Below are 22,327 nucleotides of genomic sequence, written 5' to 3' on the forward strand. Positions count from 1 at the left end.
GGCCATGGCAGGCCAGGAACCTTGGCTTCCTCCATCACTGGAGCAAGCAAGCCTCCTGCTTGCTTCAGCTGCGTGGCTGCTGGCCACCATCTTTGTTGGCAGTTAATTTGCATATCTCACGTATTAGCCAATGGGAAGCGTAGTGGAGGTATGGTTAATTACCCTTTTTGTCTTTTATTAGAAAGGATGCATACTGATCATTGTTTAATCCTGAATTTAAACTTATATCATTATGTCCATATAGAATTTAGAATATGGTAATTTTAAAGTATTACTTCTTCAAATGAAAAAATCAATTCACAATGATATTAAAGGTGATGTATAAAGAATATATTATGTAATTCAAATTAAATAAATGTCATTATTGCTTTCTTAGTCACCCCACTCTTTAATATGCATGTTCTTGTTATGCAGGTAGACAAAAAATAGACTCAAAATATTAGAAAAATGATAAATCCACATATATGTCTTCTGTAATTCAGTGACAAAGAATATTAACTAGAGCCCTAGCCTGTTTGACTCAGTGGTTGGAATGTCAGCCTGCGGACTGAAGGGTACCAGGTTTGATGACAGTCAAGGGCAGGTACTTTGGTTGAAGACTCAATTCCTGGCCCTGGTCCAGGCACATGATGTTTCTCTCTCTCTGTTTCTTCTCCCTTCCCTCAATCTATCTAAAAACTAATGGAAAAAATATCCTCGGGTGAGAATTAACAAAAAAAGAAAAAGAAAAAAAAATGAATATTAACTAGAAAAATATAGGATACTGTCCCACATTGAGATGATTGCAATCTGTCTTATAAAACATCTGTGATATCTAAATTATTTCAAAAAACATATAAAAATGATTGACTTTGGAATTTAAATATTGAATGTGAACTCAATCTCACGAATAAAAATTAAGTATATCATTTTCCTATTTTCTTGATGGGCCAGCAGTAGTTAAAGGTGATTGAAAATAATAATGAAGACATCATATTGCCCAAATAAAACTTCAAAATATACCTATTTCATTGCTAAAGATACACTTAAGATAGATGCTAGATCACTGACTTTGCATATATATATATCTCCTAGTAAACTATAACTGCTTGAAAACAGGGATCATAAATATTTTTGAGTACATTTCCAGAACACATGGCAAGCCCTCATACATATATATTAATGTATGAATTTAATGTGTATGTCTCATATATCATTGCCCCATCTTCTAAGCCTTATTAGAACTCTACAAATTCATAATAGTATAAAATTAGAATTTTGACCATTTTTAACGCTAGAGATGTCCACTAATTTATTTTTGAAACAATCTGTATCAGAAAAATAAGACAAGTTAATGTTGGAATTTGGCTGTTCTAAACTACAAATAAAAAACTAAAATGTAATTATTAAAATATTTTAAAAGTAAATATTCACAACAATCCTATCTAATAAAAACGGAATATGCTAATTGACCATCACACCCTCACAAATGGCAACACCAACAGCCAATAAAGAGGGAATATGCTAATTGACTGCCACGCCCCCACAAGACGGCAGCACCCACAGTCACAAAATGGCAGTGCCCAGTCCCCTCAGCTCTGCCTCATCCAACCAGAGTCCCCCAGTCCCCTCAGCCCTGCCTCACCCAGTCCCTGCAGCCTCCAGCCTTATCCAGCCTTAGTCCCTCAGTTCCCTCAGCCCTGCAGGGTAAGGCAATTGGGGATGATTGGGCCAGCAGGGGAGGGCAGTTGGTTACAATCTTGCTGGAAGGGGAGCAGTTAGGCATCAATCAGGCTGGCAGGGGAGCGGTGAGGGGGCTATCAGGCTGGCAGGCAGAGTGGTTAGGGGCAATCAGGCAGGCAGGCAGGTGAGTGGTTAGGAGCCAGCACTCCCAGATTGTGAGATGGATGTCCGACTGCCGTTTTAGGCCCGATCAAGGATCGGGCCTCAACCGGCCGTCGGACATCCCCCGAGGGGTCCCAGATTGGAGAGGGTGCAGTCTGGGCTGAGGGAAACACTCCCTCGTGCAAGAATTTCTAGTAAATAATAAAATGGGAAATTTATGTAACTTTATCTGAGTATAAATATTTTATTTTAAAAGAATCAGCAACATTAAAACATATTCTGAGGCTCTACAATCCTTTATGCACATTTAAGAGAACTGTAAACAATTAAATAAATTATAAATAATCAAAATTAGAAAATTTTAGGAAAACAATGCAATGTGTAACTATATAATTAAAGAATATTAAATACTTGAAGTTCATTATAATCATTTACACAAATATAAGTGTGGATAATAAAACCTTTAAATATGATGCTACATCAATGAATATTATTGGACAGTCAATCATGTAAATGGTATGAACTGGGAAAATAATTATTTGTAAAAAATAAATTGAAATTACATAGAGCCTAAATGAATTATTTGTTTAAATAAGTTTTCACACTAAAAATAACTGTCCTACATCTCTTATAATCTGTGAGATATTTGACTCAGATTTCCCACATTTGTGGAAATCAAACTTCTTATCTTTAAATACTACGTTCCTAATCCTCAGTTTAAAATGTTATAGCTATCTTAAATTGCTTCATGTCTGCTGTCTGCCAATGGAAATTCTGGTTCAGTAAAAGCCAAGATAGGCCCTAGAAATCTACATTTCAATAAGCAGCTCATGAAAACTTGAATCAGATATGGTGTGGAACCCTCTGTGAATAAAATCTCTGCAATTAGTACTTAAATCCTGCCAATCTTCCTTTGTAATACTTTTTCATCTCCATCCCATAGTTTAAATCTTCACTATATAATTTCACTTTAGTGTAATAATTATCAACTTTTGTCAGAATTTCTGCAACTTTGAACAGCCTTTCCCCATGACATTCTGAAAAGTAATTAATTACCTTTAAGGCTATCAATTCTTAGAGAACCTGTCCTTCTCACAAGCTTCCACATCCTCACCATTCAGTCTCTGCCTGGAGTATAACAAATTTAATTATTGGATTATTAAATAAATCCATGTTATCACTGGATTTCAATCCTGGAAAAACTCGTGTAATCAGATCACTCTCTGCATAAGAATGTTTAATGGCTACCAATCAGAAAAATTAACACTTTCAAAAATTGTAACAAAATTGTGAAATATTATTTTTTATTAGATAGACTAAGACATCATATAAAACCACTGAACTCACATTGATACCAAGACTATATTTCATAATTTCTTAATATCAATCCTTAGCTCCTTAACTTCAATCCATCAATAATGTTTTTTAAATTTATCTTTACTGTTGGAAGTATTACAGATGACCCCCTTTTTTCTTCCATTGACCCACTTGTCCCTACCCCCTCAAACCCCCCTAGGCCTTCACCGCAATATTTTCTGTGTCTATGTATTATGCATATATGTATATAAGTTCTTTGGTTAATCTCTTCCCATCTACCCCTCCAATCAATTAATAATGTTTTTTGTGAATTCTTATTAGTCATATTACTTTATGTAAAATATGACTTTTGCCCATATGTTACTCTAAAATCTAATCATAAAAGACATATACACACATAAACTTTAAAATTATGAATGACTGTAAGCAATGAATTTATATATATATGACAATTAACATGCCCATTGGGTAAAGCTTTCTAGAGCTGAAGGGACCTGATTAGGTTTTAAAGCACAGTTAGAAATTAAATAAGCAAAGACATGAAAAAGGGGGGTTTTATATACTTGTTGAAATAGAAGAATGTGGGATGCCTTTGGGAAATAAAGAGTAAATCAATTTGGCAGGAGCAGAAGGTTTATAGAGAGTAAAGTACATGAAATAAGTTTTAAGCGGTAGCTGTGTTTTAAAAGACTATGTCTGCCCGGACAACAGATTTGAACTTTATCCTGTAGCTCTGGGTTAACTTGATGATTCTAGTAAAGGTATCTGAATAGCAAAGTGATATGAATTAGGTGATACCCAATGTATTTTCTTATCTTTTTAAAAATATATATTTTGATTGATTTCAAAGAGGAAGGGAGAGGGAGAGAGAGATAGAAACATCAGTGATGAGAGAGATTCATGGGTAGAGCACCTCCTGAACAACCCCTACTGGGAACCCAGCCTACAACCTGAGCCTGCAACCTGGGCATGTACCCTGACTCCAACCATGGCCTCCTGGTTCATTGGTCAGTGCTCAACCACTAAGCCATGCCAGCAGGGCTTATTTTATCTTTTTAAGATTCAATAAAATAATTTATTATGAAAAAACTATTCTGATTGTAATAGTCTCTGTTGGTCCATCAATGGAGAAATATTATTTTAAAAGGTGGCTTAAAACACACTAACTTTGTAAATCTGAAATTTTAGATGGAAAATTATGAATCTCTAAATGGTATACTATCATTTGTAAATCTGGAGAAGACGGAAAGGTACAGGTAATAAATACACCTTAAGCAGAAGCATTAATGTAATTTCATATAATACAAGTTGAATAACTGGGTTAATGACTTAATGTGGAATTTTTATTTCACATTATAGAAGTACTAATCAAATTCCCAGTAGGCAGGACAATGCCAAGCAGTATAAGTAAAATTCTCTAGAGTTAGTTAAGGGCACTGTTTCTCAGGTCTTTGATGAATCTAATAAGTAACTGAAGAGTTTGTTTAAAATGCATATTTTCAGGCCAAAACCCAGATTTAAATTTAGTTGGATTGGGATAGTCTAGAAATATGCAAATTATTGATGAGCTAGATGACTCTGATAAGAGATAAAGAGGTTACTATAGCATTAAGCATGCTCTTACTTCTTGCTTGAATGGCATAAGTGGATGATGGGTAAAACAGAGCAGACATTCTTAGGAGAATCAAAGCGGAGGCAAGAACAAGCCAGGTGTTTTGTTTAAGAGGTTCAGATTAGAAAAGCCGTCCAGAATCAAGATATAAACCTTGGATTAGAATCTTGAAACCATCTAAGGTTTTAGAATAGGAGAATAATAATATAAGAGTGATTTTTAAAAGGATGCTGAATGATGGGCCACTTTGTAAAGCTGGAAAGCCAAATAGAAGGTTTAGAATGAAGTGATGAAATGAGCACCAGGGAGGAGGTAATGACAATAGAAAATAAAATGTCAGAAGACATATTGGTAAAAATGTTGAACTTGCTTTCAGATACCTAAAAATAGGAAGTTAATATTAAATACATTTAAAGGTATTCATTACAAACATAATAATAACAAAAAGAATAATAAAATAATCTTCAACTGGTTTTTCAGAGCCACAGGAGCTCAACAGCATTTTGCATTGCCTTCTTTTAATGAGGTTTGAGAGCAAAACTTTCTTTACTTTCATGAAGAAAAGCCTTTGAAAGTTCAAAGTGTTTGATACCCAGAACTTTATTCAACTCCTCTTGAAGTTTTCTTTTGCTCTGCTTTTTTATAGCAAGCTTAGAGCGGGGTTTTGACACCTCCAATTTGAGTTGGTTATTTTCTTCTTTCAATTTCACAACATGCTTTTTTGTTTTATATTCTGATGACCGAATAATTAAGCATATGAATCTATTAGGTTATTTAACTGTCCCTGATTTGCACCGTGTTTATTCAACAAAGAGTTTCTTTGCTTCAAATGCATCCGGGTGTGGCTGAAAAGGCTTTATTATATAGTTCTTCATAAAAAAGACACCCCTTACTCATTTCCTCAGTTAATTCTGCCATTGTATTTTCTTTTCCAGCTTTTCTTGCTTCTTCCTCTTCCAGCTGCCTCTTAAAGGCTTCACCTTGCTGCTTGAGTTGGTTCTCCAAATCAAGTTATTTTTTGGAGACAAGAAACTGTGATTTCTTTAATTTCTGCGTCTTTAAGAGCTGATCTGGTCTGCAGATCTAGAAGTACCCTTGCATAGTTCTTAAGTTGAACTCTCAGTTTCCAATATCAGATGCTGAACATGCTCTGCACTTTTCCTGGCCTCGGTCACTTTTTCCCTAAGTGATAAGTTCTCTTGCTTAAGATCTTCTCTATCACTAGCTGTTAATGCTTTATAGCTTTCAAATGGAGCGGTGACATTTCCAAGGTTCTGCACCTTACTATTGCACCTTTTCTGCACAGCAGGTGGCCTGAGTGAGAGCAGCATTAACTTTTCTAGTGTTCGGGTTCTTTCACCTTCAGATCTTCTTCTAGACATTTCACTTCTTCAGCCCTAGGTTTTCTTTCTTCTCCCAATTGTTCAACCCGCTTTTCAGCTTGCCCCTCCTTTTTGCTGTAGTTTATCTCGCTCATTCAGAGCTTGTTTAATTCTTCCTCAAAGAGATTCCTCTCTTTCATCGTTTCCTCTTGAAAGAACAGAGCTTCTGCTGAAGAATAGAAGATAATGCCTTCTCCTGTTTCAGAAGTGAATCAATTTGCAGTTCTTTTTGTTGTAGCCTTTCATGTTCTTGTTTTTCAAGAATAAACTTCTCTTTTTGGGTTTGCATGACAGGATGTAGATTTCCATCCAGTTCTCTGCCCTTGCTGATGAGCTCTTCTTCTTCTTTATGGCAGCTGACATTTAGCCATCAGGTCTTTTACTCGCTTAGACAATGTAACAATGCTTTCCTCAAAGACTGCTTAAGGCTTAAAACTTCATGATTCTTCTCTTTTAAATTTTCTTCTAACTGGGCAGTGTCTAGTTTGTATTTTTCTACTTTGATCCGAGGCACAACTTATTTCTTCAGTGTATTCTAAGAGTCTATCTGTGTCAGATTTTTTGTCAGTCTGTTATTTCTCTATAGAAACGAGTTTCTCCGCAAGCTGTGCCACTTCCCCTGAGACTTTCTGAGATTCTTCTGGGTGACCTGCAGTTTCACCTCCGTGCCTTGTTGGTTACCCATCATACTTCTCATCTTAGTTTCTCATTTTTTTTCTAAGTTTCAGCAACTCAAGGCTTAGAATTCTTTTGGTTAGCAGCTTGAAAAAACTTAGCCTTTAGTGGCCTGTGAGTCCTGGTGGAGTCGGTAAGCTGCTTTTGCAGTGTAGCATCACTGTCAGCGATGTCTTTTTCCCCGACCGCAGCACTGAGCTCTGCTTCCATCTTCTCCAGCTCAGCTTCCAAGTCCTGGAGGCTCTTGTCTTGAGCACCAAGTGCCTGCACAAGGACATGCATCTCCTTTTCCAACATCATCAAGACTTTATCATTTTGATGAGATTCCTTCTTTAATCCCAAAGTCAACTTCTCTTGCTGAAGCAGGCAAGGTGGTATCTTTGTCAACAGTAAGATTTGGTTGAGATTATTATTTTTTTGTTTGTTTTTTAAATCGTTGTGATTTCTGAAAGGATACTGGTCCTTTCAATACTTCTGACGTTCTCATACCATAAGCACCTGGCGATGTGCAGAACGAGAAGGGCCAATGAGTAATTTCAGGGGCGCCTTGGGAAAGGACCTGCTGACCACCAGCTCCACAAGCCCAAGGGCACTAGCGTCCCTCCTCAACTTTCTCTCCAATGTCTTTAAAATAGAAAATAAAATTCTTTGGAATATCAAAATGCATGTCTCTTGCTGTTTCATCATATATTCAATCAATGAGTACTTACTCCACGCCATGTACTCTGATGAGTCATGAGATTACAATTCTGAGCAAAAACACATATAACAAAGCTTAAATTCCAATGCGAGAATCAAATAGCCACAAAACTATATTTATACCCGAAAACTATGATGATGTCTATGGGAAATGAAATGGTATTCTACAAACACATATTAGGATTGCAGGGATGGTTTTGCTGAATAAGCGACTTTAAGCTGAGCTCTGACAAATTCGTAGAAGTGGGAGTATGGGCTTGTGGAGAGAGCATTATAGGCAGAAGAAAGAACATGTGCAGTGGTCCTAATATGCCAGGAACGCATATGGGAATTTCAAATAATTCTAGTGTAGCAGAGACGAAGAGGACTAGACAAGCCATCTATCTGGAGAGCGAGGCAAGAGCTAGGTTAAGTAAGCTGTTTAGGACATTTTAATGGTATTGGTCTTGAGAGAAATGGTGGTGTCTGGAATTTTTCTGTTTTTTAAAAACGATTACCTATAATGTAAGAATAACTTTACAACAGTCCATATTTTCCACATATTTTTGTTAACCTATTATTCTACGGCAAATGAATACCAAATTGACTGAATACCGAAGGCAATATGTACCAAAGAACCAAACATTTTGTTCCTTCAAAAGTACTTCCATTTGTGCCTTAGCTCACAAAGCGAGCTGTTTAATTGAACCTTCACAATGTTTTGAAGTATGTGGTAGTGCAATTTCATTATTCCTCCTTCTCAAAATATTTTGTTTTCTTAAGCTGGTGCATTATTTGAATCACTTGTAGCATTTTATAATTACATCACCAGGTACTAAAAACCCCCTATAGGATTTTGATTAGAATCAAATTAAGCTTATGATACAAACCAAGTATATTTAATCATTTTTAATATTATATTTGCTAAACTAAATTTGATATAAAAATGCTATAATTACAAAATAAAATGAAAAACAAATCATCCATTATTTAATTAATACAATAGATAGCTGTTTTATCTATTTTTTAAGTATCTGATACTACAGTATAAAAGGAAATTTATTGGCCATAGTGGAGCTGTTCCTGACCTCATCAATATCAGGGTTTAAAACTATTCAGTTAAATGTTTACAGAGTATTGTATATATCAAAATTAGTAAATTTAAAAATAAAGTAGTATTTAAATTGTGCACTTAAATTTGCAGGTTCACTATGCATGCAAGGAAAAATAATATGCTTAAAGAATCTATATACTGCTTTGCTGTCTTCAACTTCTTTATTTTTATTACTTTGCACCACAGCCAAAATTATCTAAATGTATTGGAAGTTGAGAAGCAAGGGCACATAGACACAGAATTACAGTCAACTATAATGGATTAGATGCTCATCTGAGAATAAGTATATCTTTTGACAGGATGCAAACCATTTAGAAAATTATTAGAGTAATAAAACGCAACTTAAATCCTAAGCTATTACTGGTTCCAAACATGATATGGCATTTTCAAGGATGAATTATATTTTTGAATGAAGAAAAGAACCCCACTCAGTATTTGAAGTAAAATTTATCTAAGTAGTGGTAAACTCCTGTTTGGTTCTTAATAAACAGTGTAAGAATATTTGGGAATGTAGGTAACCCTTACTTTCCACCCTTCTATATTATAGCAGCGGCATATTATATCAAATACAATAAAAATACTCCAAGTAATAAAATAAAAATAAACATTTAAGAGGATAACTGAGGAAAAGAAAAGCAACTCTCATATTAATTAAAAGTACAAAATAAAAGCCAGGTAGCTTGAAATACTAAACACATTTTTGGCAAATATATATAATTCTTAAATAATAAATTTCACTTCACTTGCCCATTTCGAATTAAAATTGTATACCTTACATTTTGGTACATTATCTCATTTACATTACTCTTCATAAAAATAATGTTTATGAAGGAAGCAAAGTTTATGTGTTCATATGAAGTGCTTAGAGTAACATTTCTAGAAAGACATAGATCCACAAACTAACTAGACTTTTTATTTTAAGATCAAAACCCATACTTTTAATAAGTATTCTATGGCAAGTTTGGTGTTGAAAAGCACATTTCCATTAAGGGATATTAGAATTATAAATTATGCTCACCAGTACAATCATACAATAATCATGATGATTAAATCCATGCAAAACTGTACATTATTTGAGGCCAGCGATCAGGTCCACAGTGTTTATCATGAGTATTTCAAGAAGCACTAATGTAGATGGTGGTTAATATCTATTTAGTGAGTTAGTCAAACGGTGAAACCTCAGTACTCAAAACTAACAGAAGAATGCTTAATCTGAAGTAGTGAGCATATAGAATGCAAGATTATCTTTTTAAACTATAACGAAATTCTACTAAAACATTTATTTAGAAACTAAAGGCCTGGTGCACGAATTTGTGCACAGGTTGGGTCCGGCCGGCCTGCCCTGATCGGGCCAATTGGGACCAGCTGGCTGGGGGGAGGAGACATGGGAGGTTGGTTGACCGGCCCCGCCCTATAGTCAAACTCCTGGTCAAATTCCAGGTTGAACTTCTGGTTGAGAAGACAATTTGAATATTAGCCTTTTATTATAAAGGATACCTGTCGAGGTAGACTTTGATCAAAAAGTGAATAAAGTATATTGCTTGACCTCCATGAGATTGCAATCTTTTCCAAATATGCTAAGTATTTTGATAAATAATTACACAAGAATTGCTGTCAAAACTAGGACTGCTGTTTATAATAAAGCTGCAACTGGATTTACAAATAAAAGCCTTAATTTCTCAAATAAAAAAAATAAATCAGCCGAAACCGGTTTGGCTCAGTAATAGTCAAAACTCAGTGGACACTATCAAATATCATTTGTAGCAATGGATTTCAAATTTATTCAAGAAATATTCAACATCATTCTAGTGCTGCTTCATGGTTGTAAATGCATTTTTGTTTAAGTACAAATCCCTGTAAGTTGCTCTTCTTTTTATTGTGTATGCAGAACAACAGAAATTAACCAAAATTTAGCCTTATTAACTCTAAAATTTAAGCTTCCCAGCCATACATTTAAATGTAAATTATTTTGCTGATTTATTGAATTCATTTTTAGCAATTATCAGCAGTAATGAAACAAATCCATAGATGTACCTTCCTATATAACATACACAATCCTTATGTAGAATTTCTGTCAAAAGGCCCCCCAAAAATTAATTGTGAGGTATAGCCTATTGAGGGATATTTTACAAAATAACTCTGAACTCTCCAAAAATTTAACTGTGTGAAGACACCCCTCTCCCCAAGAAAAGGACAAATAGGCTTAGAAAGTGTGCCAGATTGATAAATATGGTAGCTGAATGCAAGACATAATTCTGGATTTTCTTTTGCAATAATGAAATTATTGAGACAATTGAAGGCACTAATAAAGTCTGGAGATTAGATAACAATGTTGTAAAAGTGTTAATTTCCTGATATTTAAAGTCATAATGTGATTAAGTGCTTTCTACCATTCCTACCGCTTGGCTCATGAAAGAGATGACATCATGTATGGAGGTGGTAAGCACAGACATCCTGAAATGCATTGTTTGGTGTAACACTCTCTTTTTGTCAGCTTTTTCTTTTTGATGCCTCCCAGACTCTAATCACTCTTACTCCCTTCTCTATTCTATCGTTCTTTGTTGTGTGCAATCTTGTAGGATCTAAGGAGCATCAGAAACCTCCCAACATAGGGTCTTTGGCAGAACTTTTTGTTATTTATTTTGGATTATTTTGTTTTAAAATGAATTTTATGATGGAGGTAAGATTTTGGAAATACTCATATGTTATTCAAAGGATAAATGCAACCACCAGCAGTTTTTACTATTTTCTACTATGTGAGTGTCATCCTCACTGATTTTTAGTGTTGATAGAAAAGGGAATGCATCACTTTCTTCTGTTATTTCTTTTCAAATTGTTCAACTTGAAGACCATACGCAGATAAACACAGTGAAGATATGAACAGAGAAGAGAGTAATGCTTTCTATGTGTTGGGTCTTCATCGTCTTGCCCATGACTAATTTCTAGCCTGGTTTCTGGTTGGGCATTAACTTTCCCCTTATCTGATTCTCTATTGGTTCTGAACCGCTTGCATTTCCCTGAACACACTAAAATGTTATATTTCTCCTATATGATTCTGTCTGACCAGGGATGAGAATTTGTACTCCACAAACCTCTTCTGATTAAACATCATTCATTTTCTAACTCAAGCTCAAGCTTTACTCCATGTAAATCCTTTCTTATTCATTTTCCTATATAACCTGAGTGTATCTTAACAATTTATTCTACCTTTTTTTGTTTACCTATTGGTATTCTCATTGGTAAGGTTATTTTATTGTCTCATCTCTATATCTACACCTAATAAAGAGCCAAGCACATAACAGATGCTCAATGAACTGTTAAATAAATAAATGGGTGGCATACATGGACACAGACAATAGTTTGGTGAAGGCCTGGGAGGGATGGGTGCAGGGTAGAGGGGGTTAATGGGGGAAAAAACAACAAAGGAGACATCTGTAATACCTTAAATAATAAAGATAAATTTTAAAAAAGAAAAACAAACAAACAGAATACACAGACAATAGTATGGTGGTTATCAGAGAGATGGGAGGTGGGGATAATAAAAGGTAAAGGTGGTCAAATGTATGGTGATGGAAGAAGATTTGACTTTGGGTGGTGAAAACAATATAATATACAAATGATTTATTATAAAATTGTAATTTGAAATCTCTATCATTTTATTAACCAACTAGAAGCCTGGTGCACAAAATTCATGTACTGGGAGAGGTCCCTCAGCCTGGTCTGCACCCTCTCACAATCTGGTACCCTTCAGGGAATGTCCGACTGCCGGTTTAGGCCCGATCCCACAAGATCGGGCCTAAACCAGCAGTCAGACATCCCTCTCACAATCTAGTACTGCTGGCTCCTAGCCACTCACCTGCCTGCCTTCCTGATCACCCCTAACCACTCTGCATGCCTGCCTGATCACCCCTAACCACCTCTGCCTTGGCCCCCGCCACTGTGGCTTTGTCCAGAATGACATTGGGAAGGAGTCTGGAAGACGTCTGGTCTATCTAGTCTAATTAGCATATTACCCTTTTATTAGTATAGATGTCATCCCAATTCAATAACAATTAAGAAAAATAAATAAATGGGTTGTATAGAACATTTAGAGAAGTAGAGATAAAATATGCATAAGCAATACAGATTAACCTTTCTGGACTACTCTTACCTATGGGAGAGGATCAGAGTGTATTGTATACTTAAAAAACACCAAAGCTAAGAAGCAAAAACAAACAAACAAATAAAAACCATGAAGAAAGCAGAATCAAGTAAAACTTCACAAAATGAAAATGTATCAAAAAGAGAAATAAAAGGAGTTGCATATCTAATGATCTCCCAATTTTGCAACATTTTCTCATATATGAACTTAGTAAGGGAAATGCAGACAGCAAAATCTTCTGTAATTGTTTACTAGGTCAGAAGTGTTCCATGTTAAGTATAATTCTTCGGAGCAACAACATGTAGTTTAGAAGTAAAGAGCTGAAGGACTCTACTGTCTGATGTGTGACAGAAAGCAGAAGAGAGAGTATCATTAATTGTTTGGGTAGAGATTTCTGGTGTGACCAGAGTTCTTTGAACATTGCTGACTGACTGTCACATTTGCCTAGGTTTGAAAGTTTTTTTGCAATTATGACTTTCAATGCTGAAACTGTGACAGTCCTGAGAAAACCATGATGATTGGTTATGCTACTAGAATCCTCATAAGAGTAACTAGGCTGAAAACTCGGTATCTATAGGGTTACTAAAATTGTCCTTTTAAACCCAAAATCATGCCATTTAAATCTAGATGATTTTAGAAAAATCTTCTATTTGAGATTATGCTCTAGGTAAAGTATAGATTTCCTTTAAAAGCCAATGTTTTTATGCCATTAATATGTAAATAAATTAGCTCTTAATGAATATTTTTTCACTATTGTATTATAACATCTATAATACATTTATTATGTGTAACTGGTTTGCAAACATTTCAATATCTCAATATCCCATTTCTAAAGTGTTTTCCAAAGCCAAAGCATTACTTAAGAAGAGATTATAAAATTAGCTATTAAAGCCCTAACCAGTTTGGCTCAGTGGATAGAGCGTCGGCCTGTGAACTGAGGGGTCCCAGGTTCAATTCCGGTCAGGGGCATGTACTGTGGTTGCGGGCACATCCCCAGTGGGCAGCTGATCGATGTTTCTCTCTCATCGATGTTTCTGACTCTCTGTCCCTCTCCCTTCCTCTCTGTAAAAAATCGATAAAATATATTTTAAAAAATTATCTATTAAAGTTAAATTAATTTCAATTCTAGGAAAGAGACTACTAGTCACTTGCTTTTTAGAAATGTGTATTTCAAAAATTTTTAGAGGACAAACTCTTACAAATAAAAGCCTTAATTTCTCAAATAAAAAAAAGAAATCAGCCGAAACCGGTTTGGCTCAGTGGATAGAGCGTCGGCCTGAGGACTGGAGGGTCCCAGGTTCGATTCCGGTCAAGAGCATGTACCTGGGTTGCAGGCACATCCCCAGTGGGAGATGTGCAGGAGGCAGCTGATCGATGTTTCTCTCTCATCGATGTTTCTAACTCTCTATCTCTCTCCCTTCCTCTCTGTAAAAAATCAATAAAATATATTTAAAAAAAAGAAATCAGTGATCTTATTATTTTTAGATGAACAATATAAAATCAAAAAAATTAAGCCATTTGCCTGAGCTGGCAGAGTTACTGAATGATTTAAGCAGAATGGTTACTTATATTAGAGCTTGAATGCTTTTGTTGGTCTTTGGTGGAAAAGTATTTAAGTACGAGGCATTTTTTGGATATTGTGAGACTTTTCAAAATGTATGAAGCACTGTTTTTAAGTTTCGTATCATGGGAGTTAAATGTAAATAAATAGTTAAGACATTACTAAAAGTTTGCAGAACACCTGGTGTACACACCCCAACATTTTAACCATCTTCATAGCTCATTAAAGCAAGCGTAACAGGATTTTATAATCCATTTAAAAGATCAAAATCTGATCATTGCTGCATTATTCATGGTGACCAAGACAAGGAAACGAGCGAGTGTCCTTCAATAGATGATTGGATAAAGAAGACTTGGTACATATATACAATGAAATACTACTCAGCCACAAGAAAAGACTGTCATTTGCAACAAATGACATGGGTGGATATTGAGACTAAAATGCTAAGCGAAATAAGTCAGACAGAGAAAGTAAAGAACCATATGATTTCACTCATACATGGGATATAAAACTGAAAGCAACAAACAAACAAAAATCAAACAGCCCTGGTCCTTGTGGCTCAGTTGGTTGGGCATTGTCCTGTGCACCAGTAAATTGCTAGGATTCATTTCCTGGTCAGGCAGGGCACTTGCCCAGATTACAGGATGGATCCCTGGTAGAGGGTATGCAGGAGGTAGCCAATGGATAGATGATTCGCTTTCACATCAACGTTTCTGCCTCTTTCTCCCTCTCATTTCTTCTCTCTCTAAAAATCAATTTAAAAAAACATACCAGAGGAAAGTGGTGTGGGGGTATAGATAGTAAAGGGTAAAAGGTATCAAATATATGGTGATGAAAGATTTGATTTTGGGTGGTGGGCACACAATACATTATAAGATGGGTATCACAGAATTTAACACTTGAAACCTGTATAATCTTATTAACCAGTGTTACTCCAATAAATTTAATTTAAAAATGAATCTGGGGTAAAGATAAACTAATTGCCTTTTCAATGATTATTAATATTGTAGCTAGGGGTTAGAATCCAGGACCCTTTTTCTTATAGACTAGTCTTTATTGTGGTGCTTCAAACACTCACTAGCGGGCAATAATTATAATATAGAAATTTCTCTTAGGAAGATGAATTTCAGTAATCATTTTGACCTACATATCTCAGTCTAATAATGTTAAAATTTCATAAATGTTTGCTAAATGAATGAATCTGTATTTCTAGGGTATTTCTCAACCCTAGTATTTATGGATGTACTCCACATCCAGCAATTAGAGTAGATTCACATAGAGACCAAGTTGTTTTATAAATAGAAATATCCATCCTGCAAAGCTGTAAAGCATAGAGCAAAAAGACATCCCCCATATATACTACAGATTATATATTTTTTAATGATTAGCAATTATTTGATTTTTGGAAAGATTTTATTTTTTCTTAGCTTAGTGCTGATAAAGCAAATGAAAATGAGATCACCTGCAATGATGCTCATAGTCTCAAACCCAGGTGTTCTGATTCAATGTAATCTAAATAGCTTTTTAATAATTAATATTAATGGTTCAGTTTATTAAAATAATTAGAGCTTTATTTTGATGACTTTTTCAGGTATAAAATTATGGAGTCATTACATTTTAAAATATAATCATAAAATTATATGCAGAGAGGGTCATGCATACAATTTTGAACATGAAACTGTCACAGAGAAAAATGGTAGCTACAAAATCTGCATTAATGTTCTGCAGGAGATTTCCAGTTCAGGCTAGGATAAATTGTGATCATGGTAGTAAATTCCTTAATATAAGGGAGTGAATAACCTAAACAGGAATTCATATATTTTTTAGAAGAGCTTACTATTACCCTTTACCTAATAGTGATTTTTATTACTATGAACACTTAGTGTAACTCTGTATCAGCAACTTTTATATTGGGTAACTAAATTTATTATATGCAAACTTTTATATATTCTGAATATCACTAAAACAATATGACTGACTTTCACATCAATTTACTACATTAGCAAGATATATTTTTAAGAATGCTGATGTAAGTTTTGTGATTATTAAATTACATACCTCAAGTGGTAATACCCAAAATATAATAATTATCTAAGACTATTCCAATTAACTACTTATTTTTATTCAAAATGTTGTTGTTACTTTTAAAAATAACATGCAAGATATCAGCAGAAATTAATCACAGTTAGCTACAGTATTTTACACAATTATATCACATTTATTTGCATTTCCAAAAGTACATTTTTGCACAACATAGCAATCCAATATTTTATTTGACCTTTCACAGTACTACTTCTAAATAGTAGAATATTTTACTAGTATGTTAATATATGTTTCACAATATTTTATATAAATATGGGAGGATGTATATAATTGGATAAATATTTCTCACATATAGTCAACCTGAGAAAATAAAAATATATACAAAGGGGGATTTCATTAATATTTCTCTTCTGTGCTCTTTTCCTATTTATGACTTCTCTACATTTTATTTTTGCACTATGAGTATAATCTCTAATATTACTTTGGTCTTTTCCCTTCTTTGTGTTTTTGTTTGCTTGTACTGTGATATAACTTTTTGTCTCCAATAAACAATGATTTAATTGTGTCTATAGCTAGAGCTATGTTGTCACATTCATATACAAAAAGGAAAATAGCCAGTAGTATATTTAATAGACACCCCAAATGCCATGGTCTTTTTTTTAATAATAAAAATCAAAGTTTGCTATTCCCATCAACACACCCACACACATACACACACACACACAGAAAAATAACTAACTTAGTAAGTTCATTTCAGTTTGGATATTTCTAAATTTTCTATATTTTTTGTTTCATTATTACTGGATTTGCCTTAGTCTTTATGTACTTGCCAAGTCGTTTCTTTTCCGTCTTCTTTTTTTACAAAGTAGTAAATATTTAAAAAAAATAAAGAATGAAAAAAAAGCCCAGGCAGTGTTGCTCAGTCGTTGAGTGTTGACCTATGAACCAGGATTTCCGGTTCTGAAATCTATAAATACATATATTAAAAAAAAAAAAAGAATAGTTAAGAACCCAGAAGGGGACACTTCTGGATATCAGTTCTGGTATTCTATCTTTGTAATTCAGTGAACTGAGTAAGTTACAAAAGCCTTAAATTGTCATCTATAAAATCTAAACAATAAATACTGTCTCATAATTCATAGTTCATTGTAAGTGTAAATAAAATAATATATGACATTCTTTTTTTTTTTAAATATATTTTATTGATTTTTTTACAGAGAGGAAGGGACAGAGATAGAGAGTTAGAAACATCGATGAGAGAGAAACATCGATCAGCTGCCTCCTGCACATCTCCTACTGGGGATGTGCCCGCAACCCAGATACATGCCCTTGACCGAATCGAACCTGGGACCTTTCAGTCCGCAGGCCGACGCTCTATCCACTGAGCCAAACCGGTTTCGGCATATATGACATTCTTATAGTAATTATTGAGCTGTCATTAGATATATATCATCATTGACATGTGCCTCTCCTCCCATTGTTAAAACCAAACTATCCTTAAGATTCTGCTCTTCCATGTTTCTGTGATTCTGGGTCTATTTTGTTTATCATTTTATTTTGTTCTTTAGATTCCACATTTGAGTAAGATCATGTAATGCTTGTCTGATGAACTGGATGGAAAGGTGGGAATGGGTGGGTGGGTTTGAAGAGATTAACCAAAGAACTTGAATGCATATATGCATAACCTATGGACACAGACAATAGTGTAGTGAAGGCCTGGGGAGGAGGAAGTGAGTGGACTAGAAAGGGTCAATGGGGGAAAAAAAGGACATCTGTAATACTTTCAATAATAAAGATAAATTTAAAAAATGAAATACGCACACACTCATACACACACACACACACACACACACACACACAAGTTTCTGCTCTTCATTTCTTTCTTCTAGTTCTCTGGCTCAAGAATGTGGCTTTACATATTGTGAAAGTGTTAGTAATTCTTATAACCTGAACATTCCTGATGAAAGGTATTGAAACAGCTTTATATAACTCCATCTTAGAATAAAAATGTTATCATTGATTTTAAAAGGTTGAAAAATGAGAATGAATTTGCTATTTTAGAAATAAGATATAAAAAAGAAGAAAATGCATTGTCTGATCCTCATTCTTATTTTCTATAATAAGTTTGGAATTCATGTTATTATACTAACTTAAAAAGAATATTAACATTTGACTACTTGGTAATTTAAATTAGTTATATATTAGCAATAAATTTAATATTTCAAAAAGTGACTCCAAGATATATCAGCTGGTAAGTACAATTTACTGTATATAATGTAATTCTCTAATTATAAATAGGAAACACAGTTGTCACTTTAATTATTGTAGATATATTTGGTTTAAACCAAATAAAGAATGTGCAAAATTTAGTCTAATTATGTTTTTAAATAAATACCTCATAAATAAGTCAAATGAAATGAAAATATATACAAATAGCACTTGACAGTATATTAAATACTTTTGTGTAGAATATGATTGTTTTATTTAGTACACAAACCTGAAAAACTCAAAATCAATCAAGATTCAGCCCTTTATCTTATGCTTCAATATCCTTTTGTTCATATCTCAATTTTATACCCCAATTGTCTCTTAAATTTGAACCACACTTTACATCACCATATTTAGTATGCTGAGAACCTCATCAAGTCTCGCGGGCATATTATTGAATCCATCTTCTTGCTTTTATTCATGTTTCTTTTCAATGAATCTGCCAGTAAATTATTTTAAACTACTATTCAGGCTTTTCTCCGAGCTCTGTAGATGCATGGTTTCGTAATGCCTGATAATACCAAACATTTTACTCCAGTGGTTCTCAAACTTTAATGTGCATTAGGATCTGAAGAGCTTGTTAAAAAATAAAAATAAAATAAAATAAAGTAAAAGCTTCACAGGACCCTACCTCAGAGTTTCTGAATCAGCATTTTTAAGTGGGCCTTGACAATTGGTCTGTCTACCAAATTTCCAGGTGTTGCTGGTCTTGGGACCATACTTTGAGAACTACTCTTTAATGTGACCTAAAATGTTGTCTATTACTTTGTTTACTTCTTTTTCAAACCTGATCCCTCACCATATTTTCCAGGAAGGCTTAAATACTGCGATCTCTTCTACATTTGCATAAAGGGTCATATGTCCATTCTTTCTGAAACATCCTTTATTTCACTACTCCATTGTTCTGCAACCTTGTCTACTTGGCTTGCTGGTACTCACATTCAAGAGTTAGTTCAAACATAGTTTTAGCTTGAAAACATTCCCAAACTATTTTTTTTTAAATTCATAGGTTATGCATACCTGTGCCTGACTTTTTATTATACCTACCAAACTGTAATTAGCAATTTTTTTTTTGAATTTCATACTATTCTTGAGTTCCTCATAATATTTCTTTGTATATTCAGAAATGTGTCTGTCATTCCAGCTCTACAAATATTTACCATAAAGTAGAAAATGCACATGCAGGTCATTGAAAAATATTATTAAAAAACAAGTAAAAGTATGTCTATTCATTAATAGTATTATTGGTTGTTTTCTTTTTTAAAGCTATTCTTATTTTTTATAAATAAGGATATATCTCTTGTGTGTTTGAATTTTAACAATGACAAAATATTTGTTAAATTATACATTAGATCCTATATAATCTTTCTTTTGTGGTAAAACGTTTTTTCTGTTTTTATTTTTCATATTTAGTGTATACTGAAGTGGTAAGGGAAATAATGTTTATATTAACTGTTCATTATTACATTAAATTAAGGGATATGCATTGAGAACTTACAATGTGACAGAAGCCTTGCTGTAATTTTCCAAGCAGAGATGTAACATATAGTATGTCTGATCCATTTACTATTCCATCATTTCTGCTCCATCCCATGTAGTGTGGTTGGTTAAATTTGGGTAAGAATATCAGTTTACTATTCAATAAAAGTAACCTACAGCTCTTCCAAGATACCTTTGTGTCAAGTATAGGTTCCAGCAAGGAGATGCAGGTACTGAGGAATTCTCATAAACAGAATAGAAAAAGTTGGTGGGAGATAGAAGACATAATTGGGCAGCCTAATTAGAAAGAGCAACCATAAAACTCAAAATCAATCAAGATTCAGCCCTTTATCTTATGCTTCAATATCCTTTTGCTCATATCTCAATTTTATACCCCAATTGTCTCTTAAATTTGAACCACACTTTACATCACCATATTTAGTATGTTGAGAACCTCCTCAGGTCTCGCTGGCATGTTATTGAATCCATCTTCTTGCTTTTATTCATGTCTCTTTTCAATGAATCTGCCAGTAAATTATTTTAAAGTACTATTCAGGCTTTTCTCCTAGCTTTGTAGATGCATGGCTTCATAATGCCTGATAAATACCAAACATTTTACTCCAGTGGTTCTCAAACTTTAATGTGCATTAGGATCTGAAGAGCTTGTTAAAAAATAAAAATAAAATAAAATAAAGTAAAAGCTTCACAGGACCCTACCTCAGAGTTTCTGAATCAGCATTTTTAAGTGGGCCTTGACAATTGGTCTGTCTACCAAATTTCCAGGTGTTGCTGGTCTTGGGACCATACTTTGAGAACTACTCTTTAATGTGACCTAAAATGTTGTCTATTACTTTGTTTACTTCTTTTTCAAACCTGATCCCTCACCATATTTTCCAGGAAGGCTTAAATACTGCGATCTCTTCTACATTTGCATAAAGGGTCATATGTCCATTCTTTCTGAAACATCCTTTATTTCACTACTCCATTGTTCTGCAACCTTGTCTACTTGGCTTGCTGGTACTCACATTCAAGAGTTAGTTCAAACATAGTTTTAGCTTGAAAACATTCCCAAACTATTTTTTTTTAAATTCATAGGTTATGCATACCTGTGCCTGACTTTTTATTATACCTACCAAACTGTAATTAGCAATTTTTTTTTTGAATTTCATACTATTCTTGAGTTCCTCATAATATTTCTTTGTATATTCAGAAATGTGTCTGTCATTCCAGCTCTACAAATATTTACCATAAAGTAGAAAATGCACATGCAGGTCATTGAAAAATATTATTAAAAAACAAGTAAAAGTATGTCTATTCATTAATAGTATTATTGGTTGTTTTCTTTTTTAAAGCTATTCTTATTTTTTATAAATAAGGATATATCTCTTGTGTGTTTGAATTTTAACAATGACAAAATATTTGTTAAATTATACATTAGATCCTATATAACCTTTCTTTTGTGGTAAAACATTTTTTTCTGTTTTTATTTTTCATATTTAGTGTGTACTGAAGTGGTAAGGGAAATAATGTTTATATTAACTGTTCATTATTACATTAAATTAAGGGATATGCATTGAGAACTTACAATGTGACAGAAGCCTTGCTGTAATTTTCCAAGCAGAGATGTAACATATAGTATGTCTGATCCATTTACTATTCCATCATTTCTGCTCCATCCCATGTAGTGTGGTTGGTTAAATTTGGGTAAGAATATCAGTTTACTATTCAATAAAAGTAACCTACAGCTCTTCCAAGATACCTTTGTGTCAAGTATAGGTTCCAGCAAGGAGATGCAGGTACTGAGGAATTCTCATAAACAGAATAGAAAAAGTTGGTGGGAGATAGAAGACATAATTGGGCAGCCTAATTAGAAAGAGCAACCATATTACTCAGTATGGTGGTAGATATCACAATGAGATTAATTCCACTGGATAGTCCTATTATATTTTCCCCTTGTTTTATTGAGGTATAATTGACAGATAAAATTTGTATATATTTAAGATGTAAAATATGATGATTTGATATATGTATACATTGTGAAGTGATTGCCACAAGTAGGCTAATTAACACATATATCACCTTGCATAGTAACTTTTATGCATGTGTATAACACTTTCTTTATCCATTCATCCATTGACATACACTTAGTTTGTTTCCATGTTTTGGCTATTGTGAATAATGCTGCATGAACATGGATGCACAAATATCACTATGAGATTCTGAATTTATTTCT

At 33.9% G+C, this 22,327-nt stretch overlaps 1 protein-coding gene and 1 pseudogene across 2 annotated transcripts in view; both read right to left on the bottom strand.

Annotated features, from left to right (window-relative positions):
* MGAT4C (MGAT4 family, member C) overlaps window positions 1-22,327 on the bottom strand; it is a 776,551-nt gene that overhangs the window by 186,444 nt on the left and 567,780 nt on the right. The window lies entirely within an intron of this gene.
* On the bottom strand, window positions 5,246-11,523 carry LOC102253965 (annotated as a pseudogene).

Source organism: Myotis brandtii, unplaced genomic scaffold (assembly GCF_000412655.1).
Source record: "Myotis brandtii unplaced genomic scaffold, ASM41265v1 scaffold745, whole genome shotgun sequence".
NCBI lineage: Eukaryota > Metazoa > Chordata > Mammalia > Chiroptera > Vespertilionidae > Myotis > Myotis brandtii.